Here is a 12,771-nt window from a genome sequence, read left to right on the forward strand (position 1 = left end):
AGATAAAAGTTGAGGTCTTGTCTTGATTTTGATCATTAGATTCGATATATCTAACATCTCCGCTACTTTTTTAAACCTGCATGCATTAGAAGATTATAAAAGCCTAATTTAGTCATAGCCTGGCATCTAATAGTAACCAAGTTTTTTCACTGTTCCCGCAAAGTTCAGACCTTTTTCTAACTCAAAAACCATTCAAGTTTTAGTATTCTTCCAATGTTGTAAAATTTAATAAATGATACATTCAACTTTAGTATTTACTATTTAGTGATATATTTTTTTCTATGATTAACCCATAAGCTATGAGAAAACAAGTCACTAAATACTAATTTATCTTGTGAGGTGTATGGCCACACAAACATACAGAGTGTGTGTAACATAGAGAGTGAGAAACCTTGATTCTGGGACGGCTTTCCACTTATGTAGACTACGGTTTACATATGAAAACTTTGTTGATGATATCATTTCATTCCTTCCGCCACTACTTCCGAGTGAAAACCACTGTTATGCAAAACAAATGTATTAAGCTCAATGTGTATCAAGAGTAAAAGCATGTATGGTTTGGACCATCCCTCGTGATAATAGCATATTATCTTAAGATAACAGTGTAATAAAACCGAAAGAACTTGAAACTAGTTTGACATGTTGTCTGAAAAATATGAGGGTAATTATTAAGTTAACCAATACACACAAAAAATGTGTGATCTTTTAATAATTTTTTTGAAAGGAAAAGGAACATGGAATACAGAAAACACAAAAGCCAAAAGAAATGAAATATGAGAAATGGCAAATACCACTTTGTCATCATGAAGTAGGATTCCCTTGGAGAACATATTGTAAAGATCTTTCTTCTTTGTTGTAGAGTATATCCCTGATAACTTTGACAGTTTAATTATCTCCTCATAGTCTTTAGGCAATTTAGGGCCCCATATCTCATAATCCTCCTGCAAATTATATTAGTTAAATAAGTAAAACTCATATTTTGATGCCATAAACTAAACGTTTTTCAACTATGGAATATCCAAAACAAGGATTCTAAACAAACTAGACACCTTACTTTTATCTTGTTTTTAGTTATTGCTACCTTTTGATTTACATATAATAGTTTTGATATACGGATGCCACATTTGTATAATTATGAAAACGTACTTGAAATTCCAACACCTCTTCTGCTCTTGGCCGTTTCTTTCTAACACTATCCAAGCATTGACTAGCAATCACTTGAAATGCAGACAATGATTCCGGAGCAATTTGTTCCTTTATCCGTCAAACACGATCAAGCCAAGCTTTCCTTCTTCATGGACGTGCTTTAGGATCGTGCTTACATGTTGCTGATCATAATCCTTTGCACTTGGCACTAACAATTGCCCAGACAATATCTCAGTTAAAACTACTCCCAGCGAGTAAATGTCAGATTTTTCGGTGAAGAAACCTGAAATCTCATATACAGGGTCAACATAGCCAATTGTGCCTACAAGCATGCTGATGACTTCCTGATCTATTGCGGTTATTGCAGATAACCCAAAATCGGAAATTTTTGCCTTCCAATCTGCATTTAGTAGAATGTTGGCACTTTTGATGTCCCTATGTATCACCATCTCTTTTGTTGGAGCACCTCCATGAAGAAAAGCCAGTCCTCTCGCAACATCAATGCATATTTTGAGTCTTTTAGTCCATGTAAGACTTATGTTATTAAGATGTATATCAAGACTTCTATTAGACGCGTGCTCAAAAACAATGATTTTTTCATCATTTTCGATACAATAGCCTTCAAGACCTATGATATTTTCATGTTTATACTCAAAAAGGATTTCCAGCTCTGTCAAGAAATGATGTTCTCCCTGACCTTGACTCCTATCCAGCCTTTTTGCAACAACTACAGTAAGTTGATTACCGCGTATAACTTCTCCCTTAAATACCCTTCCAAATCCTCCTCCTCCAATCATATTCTCGCGATGGAAGTTTTCTGTGGCCAATTTAATTTCTTCAAATGACATTTGGAGGGGGTCCTTACTGTTTTCCTGCGGGTCATTAAACACACAAATCAACTTTATATATAGTTCTTGAGTATATTAAGTTCGTTGTTGTGCTTATATATTTATTTGTTCTTCTGTTCAAACAAGATCCCCAAACTTTGCCAACCTTTTGGAAGAAAAGTCTAAAAATGTTTGTTGTATGAACACTTCTTTCTCTTTCCAACTATTTCTATAAAGCCCCAAGTAGGCAAGTACTAATGCTAATGCAGTTCTCAACTTAAAAATAGGTTAAGTAATGTGTGTGTGTGTGTGTGTGTGTGTATAACTCATATAATAAATGACAAAACTACTTTCATATATTATCAATATTTAAAATAATAAAAAATAAATTATTGGTTAAGTTTCTAAATTAGCAAGGAGTTCTGAAATTGTGAAATGAACCTCGTCCTCTATATACATGACATATACATATAGAGAGGATCGTTGACAATAAAACCAACCAATTTTAAGTTGCTATAACTGATAGAAATGCATAAACTTACTTGAAATGATAATGCTTTCTGAAGCTCCTCAAGGATATTATTCGCCATGGGACGTTCGTCTTGAGTTATTGCCACACATCTATATGCAATTTCCAAAATTGTTCTCAAAGAATCTTGATTGGGTCCTTTATGTAGAGTAGATGCGAGTTCATCTACTTCTTCCATTATTTTAGGATCTACCATTTCATGTATTGTTTTCTCTTCAAAACGCCGTCGTGCAACCTGTGCAATTCCGTATTCATCCTCTGCGGTGTAAATTGGATCATTGGCAAGCTTTCCAAACAAGATCTCAAATAAAACAACCCCAAAAGAGTAAATATCTATTGCTTTTTTCAACCTTCCAGTCTTCATATATTCTGGACACAAATACTCTTTCGTGCCTGCAACCTTTTCTGTATAGAGACTTTTTGATAGTTCACTGTTATGGTGGAATCTTGATAGTCCAAAGTCAGCAATCTTCGCAACCCAATTTTTCCCAACAAAATATTGTCACTTTTTATGTCGCGGTGAACTATCCTTTGTTCATCCTCCACCCTTGTGTGGAGGTAGTTCAACCCACGTGCAATGTCAATGCAAATCTTTATACGTTGCACCCAAGTAAGGTTAGTCGAGCTATTAGTGTTTCCCAAATAATTATCAAGACTACCATTAGAAGCATGCTCGTAGACAAGGATCATCTCATTACTTTCATCACAAAAGCCAAGTAGAGGGACTATATTGTCATGCTTACAACTAGTAAGTAATTTAATTTCAGCTATGAACCCTTCTTTTCCATGCTTGTCTGCTCTTATACATTTAATAGCTACAGTTCTCCATTTCCTGGAAAGTTCTCCTTTCTCTTCTATTGGTAGCTCAAGTTCTGCTCTATACACCTTACCATATGTGCCTGACCCAAGGTATCTTTTGGTAAAATTCTTGGTGGCCAGCACTATATCAATGAGTGGGATCTTTAAGTGTTCCAAGTTTTTTCCCTGCAACATTGCGTTTTAAGCAAAAGAACATCAATTTTGCAAACCCTTACCATTATTTCGTGGTTAATATAAAGGCGTTAAAATAAAAAGTGTGTGCCAAACTTATAAGTGCTTAATATAGTATCAACTTATAAGGGTACTTAATTTGGCAAAAATAATTACCATTCTAAACGAATAAGGTTAGAGCACAATATGTGAGTGCTAGATAATACCTTAGAAACTAACATTTACAACAGGAAACTAAATCAATCTAATTAAGGTAACAAATAGCTAAATGTCTAATAAGTTTAAGTTGAACAAAATAAACAAATTTTCTTTTTTCCATGTATGGGGTAATGGAATGAATGAGGGAATAAAATGGACAAATGAATGAAATAGATCTTTACCATTCCATTGAGATGTTTGGTTACTATGTGGGAATAGAATAAAGCATTAATTTGTGCTGTTTGGTAAGCTAGAAAAGACAAGTGATAAAATAAAATGGCAGTGAGTGGCAATGGTGGTGTGCGATGGCAGTGATGGTGGTTGGCGTCTAGTGGTGGCGATTTTCCGGGGAGATTGTTGGTGGTGGTGGAGGTGATGCAGGGTGAAAGGAGTGGAATAAAATAAAAAAAAAGAAGAAACAACAAAGGGGTGGATGGAATGAAATTGGAGTTTTTAATTCAATTGACCAACCAAATGCCAATTTTTTTTAAATCCCTCAATGGTCCATTATAGTCTCCCTCTCATTCCCGCATCCCAAACACTGTCTAAAAAAAGTTAATTTACCTTCCAACGGTTGGATGATGTTCCTTCAACTTCACTTGAAACGGTTGGGTGCTCCTTTAATACCAATTGCATTAACAAGAAATAAACTAATAAGCATATGACTATTATTGTAAAGGTGTATTGGTTTTATTAATCTTAACGATTATCTTTTGGTCAATGTTGGTCCCAACTAATGAATTGGCTGCTAACGGTCTAATATTTTAACTTATTTGTTCTCAACGGTCCGCGACTAACTGAATCCTAGTGTCGTTACTTACAAATCGCCGGAAAAAACACTTTTGGCCGGAAAAGTAACATTTTTTGCCAGAAAACTCAACCTGAACACCGCCACCACCACCAACTAATTATCACCACTTGAACATCACCAACCGATTCCGACGATGGTTCTAGAGTTCTGACGACCTCAATGATTGGGGCTTTTACTAGAAAAAGGTTCGATCCAAGGTTACAAAGATGTTTGACACGAAAATGTTGAGTTTTTTGGGAAAATGTTAGTTTTCCAGCCAAAAATGTTTTTTTAATGACCTTCAACTAACGACGTTAGATTTTTGTTCGTCGAGAACCATTGGAAACGAATATGATAAAATGTGATATCGTTATCAGCCAGTTCATTAGTTGGGATATGCAACGACCAAAAGATGATAGTAGGAGTTAATAAAAACCAATACACCTATTGTAAATGATGAAAGAAAAGTAAAGGAATAGAATGGTCTTACGATTTCCCGTTTCAATTGATAATTTAGCGCGCTCTCAAGGTTTCTGAGAATCTGATCTATGTTGGGACGTTGTGCTCGCTGCTCCTTCAAGCAGTTATATGCTGTTTCCGAGAAGATTTTGAAAGACTCTGGGTCCATTTGTTCACGTAGAGCCGGATCGATTATATCATCAAGGTTTTCCTCATCATAATGGGATTTAGCCAATTGAGTTAGTAACTCCTGGTATGGAGTATGCAAGTATTGATTAAGTCTTTTCATGGTAAATAAGGGTTGTAGTGTAAAACCTTCCTCCTTCGAGGAGTATGATTTTCTTAGCAGTGTGTTGGCAGGTGACGATGTCGGTTCGTAGTTATCTTTGATCTCCGTTGAGGACGTTGCAGTGTGGGTTGACCTGATACTATTGATCTCTTCATTAGATGATAACGAAGACGGCCCTGCATGGACAAGTGACTTCGGCTGTCCGTTGCTCGACGAAGACTGCAATCCGAATAACTTTTGTTCATTGGTAGATGAAGACGTCCGTGCTTTGGTGTATTTGGAGGGTTGTATGTCTGTAGATGGGGATGACCTTACGCAATTAGACAACGACAACCATACACGGGTAAATAATGATTTTCGAACGTTGGTAGACGACGATGGCTGCATTTCTTCTGGCACTAGGGAGTGAGGTTGTTTATCTGATTTAACATACGAGGAGGGCCCTGCGGCCCCTGCCAAGACAAATGACTTTGGCCGAGCGTCGACAAATGACTTTGGCTGCCCGTCGCTAGACGAAGACCATTCTCCGAACCTTGGTATAGGAGGTCGAGAGGGAGATAGACGGTTATCCTCATCCGCCTTTCCCTCTTTGTAATCTGCTTTAGCAATTTGAGGTGAATCACGCTCCTGCTCGTCTGGAATAAACGCTTTCCTCCCGCACAAGATTTCAAATAATATAACTCCAAAGGAATAAACATCCGACTTATGGGTCACAAATCCAGTCTTTTCATATGTCGGGTCCACGTATCCTATTGTGCCAATAACTTCAGCCAGGAGTAGGCGATGCCTTCGCTCACTTGTATTTCTTATGGCATGTTCAAAACCAGATAACTTGGGTTCCCAATTCTCATTCAGTAAAATTTTTGAACTCTTAATATTACGATGTATGACACTGAAATTGCATCCAACATCATAATTAATGAAATTCATTGCACGTGCGATACCGACACATATTTCCAATCGTTTTAACCATGTGAGGACCGGATCTTTCAGATACTTGTCAAGACTTTCATGGGACTCGTATTTGTTTATGATGATCTTCTCGCCTTTCTCATCACAATACCCCACAAAAGAAACCAGATTTCTATGTTTGAGACCAGAAAGCATCATGATCTCCGTCCAAAACTCAATATCTCCTTGGCCATAGTCGTAGTGCAACCTCCTTGCAACGATAGTATGTCCTGCCACCCAGAGTAATCCTTTATAAACCTTTCCAAATCCACCTTCGCCGATGAGGTATTCATCAGCAAAATCGTTGGTAGCGTATCGTATATCTGCAAGTGGGATTTTTAAGTGTGCATACTCTTCGTGTGAAGACATTATGTTTCGTTTATCTGGTAGAACCAAAAGCTAAATAGTATGATACTACGATTAACTGAGATCAACTATCAAAGCAGCATATGAATTTGTTATATAAAGTTATATAAGTAAATCAGTTTATCGTATAAGCTGTGGTGGAGATTTATGTTTGTTTTCATATCCGCTTCTACGAAGACAATATTTCTTTTTTTAAAAGATAAATAGAGAAATTTTGGAAACAATGCATCAGCATCAATGAATCCTCCAAGATCTAAAGTGATACTGTTGAACAAATTTAAACGTTGCATGTGACAAGTTTCCAAAAGCAATCATTCAATCAAAATGACAACCTTTTGATAATTAAGATGCATTATGTATATCTTGTGAAAATTAAGTTAAGAACTTAAGATCATGTAACTATGATCCTCAAATCCACATATATAAATGTCAATCTATATAGTCTAATCGAACAAGTCAAGTAACATATTTTATTCACGTCTTAGTCAAGTCAACAAGTCAACCACACATTTCTTCACGCGTTCACATTCACATTTGAACTGGCCAGTTAGTGCATTTGGGGGGTGGGGGGGGGGGGCAGACATTATTATAAAAGTATATTCACTGTTGGGTTTCAACAGTGGTCCGAGACAAAAAACGGTTAAACTATTTAAATCCGTTTTATATATTAAGTGTCGTTTCGATAAATATTAATCCATATTAATATGTATATGTAAACGAACATCAAAACGCAGCGGATATTAAACTAATTAAACGAACCATAAACCGAAACCCGAACCCGGATCCGATTACAAACGTTACGAGTACGAGAAAACGATAATAAACAACCATAGGAGGTTTATCATATACCTCGGTTACGAGAACCGGGAAGACACCAAGGAATAACGAGATGCACTAGAAAAAGACACAATCAACCACCCACAGCAGTCCCGACGGCGGCGGCGTTAAGCGGCGGCGGCGGCGGAGCTCCGGCGAGTTGATATGGTGGCCGCAGAAGGTGTAACAGCCTAGATCTGATGATTACAACAGCTTGCAGTAACCAATAGAACTTCCACAGCAGCTCCGGCGACAGCAACGTGGCGGAGGACGGGGGCGGAAGGTCCGAACAGCAGCAGCAACTTAATACCAACTCTGAAAAGCAGCGCCGAACCTTCAGATGAGGTGGCGGTGGCTCGTCGGTGATGATTAGAAGGAGCGGCGGCCGGGATTAGGTTCACCGGAAAAACGACCCTCGCCGGAATCTTCAAAGGTCGCCGGAAAAAGCAAGTTCTGGACGATTATTAAGATTATATTGGGCGGCGGAGGATTCCAGTGATTAATGGATAGAAGATGGTGGCTATATTGGTGAGCTCGGTTTTCCGGTGGCCGGAAAACGGCGCCGGAAAATATGAGGCAGCCAGGGTTTATTGTTTTTAAGTTGGTTACCATAAATAGATAAATAGTATGTATTTATAGGTAATTAACTTAGGGTTTAATAATTAACCATCTTGGGCTTGAGCCCAATCAAACAAGTCCAATCCATATAATTATTTTATATGTCGGGCCTAATTAACTTTTAAGTAGGCTTTTATTTCGTTACCCCCGGTGTAACTCTATGCGGGTCACGTTCTGATCGGTCACGTTGACTTGACCCGAAACGTCCATAAAATTCAACAATTCACTATGTGTGGCCTCCAAAGGAATTTAAATCTATAACAAATATAAAAGTTAAAAACTTAATAAAACTGTTTTTTTGACTTATTATAAACAGTTCTTCTTATGTATCCTTTTAATTAATAAAATATTTATGTTAAACATACTTTTAGCAACTCTAGTCCGAAAGAATTTCGGTTGACAATAAGAACAATAAAAATAAGTTTATAGCTCAATAAGTAAGATGAAACATGAACATGTGAACAACTTTATAAGCATCATTTATTGCATATTCACGTGTCATTAAGTGCTTGTCTTTTGTATTGTCATAGGTGAACGGACTTCTTACTTGTTTTAGTACCTGGTAAAAAAGTTACACCAGAAGAAGTCAAGAAGCTAGGCTATGGCGACGACGACAATTATATGAATATTGATAGGGAATGATCTAGGAATACTCTTATGTTGGTAAAAATAAAAAGAACCAATCTTTAAGATGAGTAGCGATAATAAGAAAATACAAGTGACCAAATTTCGATGTTAAAATAATGAAACTTCCATGTAATGATGTAAGAACGTGTGGGTCATCATGTTATTGTTAGGTAGATGTGTATGTTAACCCTTTTCACATTGTTAACACATAATTTTTTTCATTTAATACTAAACATATAAAAAATTGCTAAAGTAATGATTTAAGAAATTTCATGTTACAAGGTAAGGAAGGAACGTGTGGTCTGGTCATTGTGTATATATATATATATTTACATTATTATGACATTTTGTAGATGTGCACATTCAACATATCTTAACGATGTCTGGAACTGGACCTCCATCATTCTCAGGCACATTTAGGGGGCATGGCTCCTCTACGTCCAATTCCAACAACACTACCGTTAAGAAACCGTTATCGTTCCAATACTCCATAGAAGATCATAAAAAACCTCCATCCGTTCAAGATGTGGATCCCCGTGCAAAAAAGTCTAATGTCGAGACCGTTAAAGAATCCGGAACCACCTCTGCTAAGCCAACATCGGTTGGAGATGCTAATCTTACTCATGTTGACAACAATTGATTTTGTGTTTTAATTTTATCGTCATGTTCTTGGTCTTCAATAGTTTTCGTTAATTGTGTATGTTTAAGGGAGTAACGAGTAAGTGTTGTTAATCTAGTGTTTTTATTTTGGATAAGTGAGTATGTAACATTTGTTTCTAAAGTCTCCGCCATTATTGGGTTGACTTTTGGACAATATCAACTTGTGACTGAAAATTGATTATTATAAGTAAGAGTTTTGATCTTTTCAAATCTTATTTACTAGTTGAGGATTATATTGTTTCATTATTGCTTGGATTATATTCATTTAATCAGTTTGTGATAGTAGTTAATAAAAGCGAAAAATACAAAGATTTTGAGTTCAAGTTTCTTCGATAACAGAATTTGTAGTTAAAAAGAAGAGTTGTTAAAAGCTTGTGAAAAATAGAGCACAATGTTTGGCATAATCTTAAGTTAATTAGATCTTGAATTATTATCTTTCGATTTTGACTTAAAAAACGAGTGAGCTCTTTTTTTGGCACAATCGTTGGTGGGACTACCTAACACAACGTCGACGATACGTTAAAACTTAAAAGAGAGAAATCTCAAATCTGGAAAATTGATTTTGAGGGGACAAATTTGAGATCCCCGGGGCTATAATGGGAATTTTCCCTTCCCCGAGACCAATCCATCTCCCCTAACTTTAGTTCAAACAACGTTTGTCGTGTTTCTTAGATTTTAAAGATTAATGATGGCCGTGGAAGATGGAGTCAACTTTAATATGTGACTATAACTTATTTTGTATTGTTAACTAGTATTTTGGCCCGACGCATTGCGGCGGCGCGGGTGTGAAGCCGGATTAAGACTCCTATGTAGCGGGGGCGGGGGTGAAAAATTATAAAAAAGAAATTTATTTAACCCAATTAGGTTTAACCCACTCAAGACATCAGCAATAGGAAAGCGAGAGGCGGCAACATCATCCCCTGAAAACTTGTATAGCCAAAGAGGTTGTAAATTTGTTTCATTGAAAATACAAAGTTATGGAAGTATGGTTTTCTACATACTCTTGCAAACTCAACTGCATATTCAACCTGTGAGATTACATCAAAGTTTGTGTGACATAAATGACAATTCAGAGGAAATTAAGAGAAACACAAAGAATAGGAAGAAAGTTGCTTACTATTCCCCTAGAAGAATCACCAAAGTAGCTCATGATACGATCTGAAACACATGTATCAAATTTTGTTAACTTTCAAGTTGATAATTGAACAAAGCTAAATCTCAAGTGTGAATAAACCTTCTTGATACGCTCAAGTTCATTTTGATAATCATTATCTGTGTACCCCAACTTCTTAAACAGGGCACGCCGATCAGCTAATCAGTTGCAAGAAATAAAGATGGTGAATCACTTTTAAGAAAATAAAATCTTTTATGCATAAACCATCTATGTTACTTTTAGGGTGTGTTTGGGATTCCTTATTTAAGTTCAAAAGGACTGGACTTTATGTGAAAAAGAATTATAAACTTATGATTTTTTGAGAAGGTGTTTGTATAAAAGTGTTTGGATTAATTTATGTTAATTAGTTGTTTTTTAAGGAGTGTTTGGGAATATAATACCAAGTTAATAAGTTAGAGAATCATAACTTTTCAAAACCCTCTTATTTTGCCTTGGCCATAAGTTAAAAACCATAAGTCCTTATGTTTGCCAAACACCTTTTACACATTATGAACTTTTCAAAAAGTTTATAAGTTATAAGTTGGTGTAAATAAGGAATCCCAAACACCCCCTTAAAACTTGTCACGTGCCCTTAAACTAACCATAACGAGCATGTTCACTAATCATTTACTCGTCATGACTAAATAAATTACATGTCTCGTAATCAACGTCCAGGAGTAATTCATAAGTCCTTTAGTCGCGACGACTAGTTTACCTGGTTTACATTCTCTACACGAGTAGTTTATTAATAGTTAACTCGTCGCGACTATTTTAACCTTACAATCTGTTCGTCGCAACTAAATGACTTATGAATTACTTGTGGGCGTTGATTACGGGGCATGAAACTTATTTAGTTGTGACGAGTAAATGATTAGCTAGTGAACTTGCTTGTTACAGTTAGTTTAAGGGCACATGACAAGTTTTGATTGGTTCTACAAAGTACTCGTCACGACTAGTTTATAATATATATTTTTGGAATTTCTTGCAAATGTCACCTAAAAATTGAAATTTGTTTTCATAAACGTTTATTTTCGGAATTTTCCCCTTGTTTAATCATTAATTTGGCTTTTATAATTTGTAGATTAAAATTTAAAAGACTTAAAATCATATGCATAACGAAAGATTTAAAAATGTGTTAAATTTTAGTTTCAAGTTTTTAAGTGCAACGCAAAAGGATTTTCATCCAATCATGATTCATGTAAACACCGCATACAAAGAATAAATATATTTTATAGATTAAATTTTATAATTATCTGTGCAAGAACGTCTGGGTTATCATATTAAAGCACCCACAAGTCACAAAACAAACGAGCAACAACAAACTTCTGCGTTGTGGCCGACAAGCCGTTTGTTTAGCGAGTGAGGTTTGTCGTTGCAAACTTGAGAGAAGACAGGGAAGTGGGGGACCGTGAAGCCACCCCTCTTTTTCTTTCTCTCTCACACACAAATATATATAATGATGGTATATGTACAATTTTAATAGATTTATGGAAATATGGTGTTATTGAGGAAAGTAAAAGTTTTTTTTTTAAGTTTTAATTTGATGTGATGCTAATATGGTGATTTGTGTACGTCCAACTTTGTAAGTGCTTTTAACTAGACGTGTACCTAAACCCTTTTCACACACATCATTGTTTATTAAGGATATAAATTACCTTTTTATAATAAACATAATAATAATAAAATATAATATAAAGATGCTAAAATATAAATTTATGAAATTTCATTGTCATGATGTAAAACGTGTGGGTCCACATAATACATGTAATATGAAACCCATTCACACTGTTTAGGATATAAAAACTAAAAAGACAAGAATTTTCATGTAACAACGTACGAAGGAACGTGTAGGTTGGTCATTGTGTATATATATATATATACATACATTATTATGTAGATGTGCCCATTCAACATATCTTCACAATAAACAGATCACCACTTTGAAAATATCACTAGCAAAATATATCTAACGATGTCTGGAACTGGACCTCCATCCTTCTCAGCCACAGTGAGGGGGCGTGGCTCATCTATGTCTAGCTCCAACAACACTACCACTCGTGACAAACCGCTATCGTTTCAACGTTCCATAGAAGATCATAACAAACCTCCTTCCATTCAACATGTGGATCCCCGTGCCAAAAAGTCGAATGTCGAGAACGTTAAAGGATCCGGAACCACCCCTGCTAAGCCAACATCGGTTGGAGATGCTACTCCTACTCATGTTGACAACAATTGATTTTGTGTTTTAGTTTCTGATTTCATCGTCATGTTCTAGGTCTTTAATACTTGTGGTAAATTGTTTATGTTTATTTAAGGTAGTAAGTGTTGTTAATCTAGTGTTTTTATTTTGGA

At 36.0% G+C, this 12,771-nt stretch overlaps 1 long non-coding RNA gene across 1 annotated transcript; it reads right to left on the reverse strand.

Annotated features, from left to right (window-relative positions):
• Positions 1–1,734: 1,734 nt before the first annotated feature.
• LOC143631770 (uncharacterized) lies at positions 1,735–4,327 on the reverse strand. Its single transcript, XR_013153428.1, has 3 exons — positions 4,255–4,327; positions 2,516–3,486; positions 1,735–2,018 (listed from the first exon to the last, which is right to left on the reverse strand). It is a non-coding gene; the product is annotated as an uncharacterized LOC143631770 (long non-coding RNA).
• Between the last annotated feature and the right edge of the window lie 8,444 nt (positions 4,328–12,771).

The sequence above is a fragment of the Bidens hawaiensis genome, unplaced genomic scaffold, assembly GCF_021521415.1.
Source record: "Bidens hawaiensis isolate Kalapana, Puna unplaced genomic scaffold, B.hawaiensis_p1.1 tig00006258_1, whole genome shotgun sequence".
Taxonomy (NCBI): Eukaryota; Viridiplantae; Streptophyta; class Magnoliopsida; order Asterales; family Asteraceae; genus Bidens; species Bidens hawaiensis.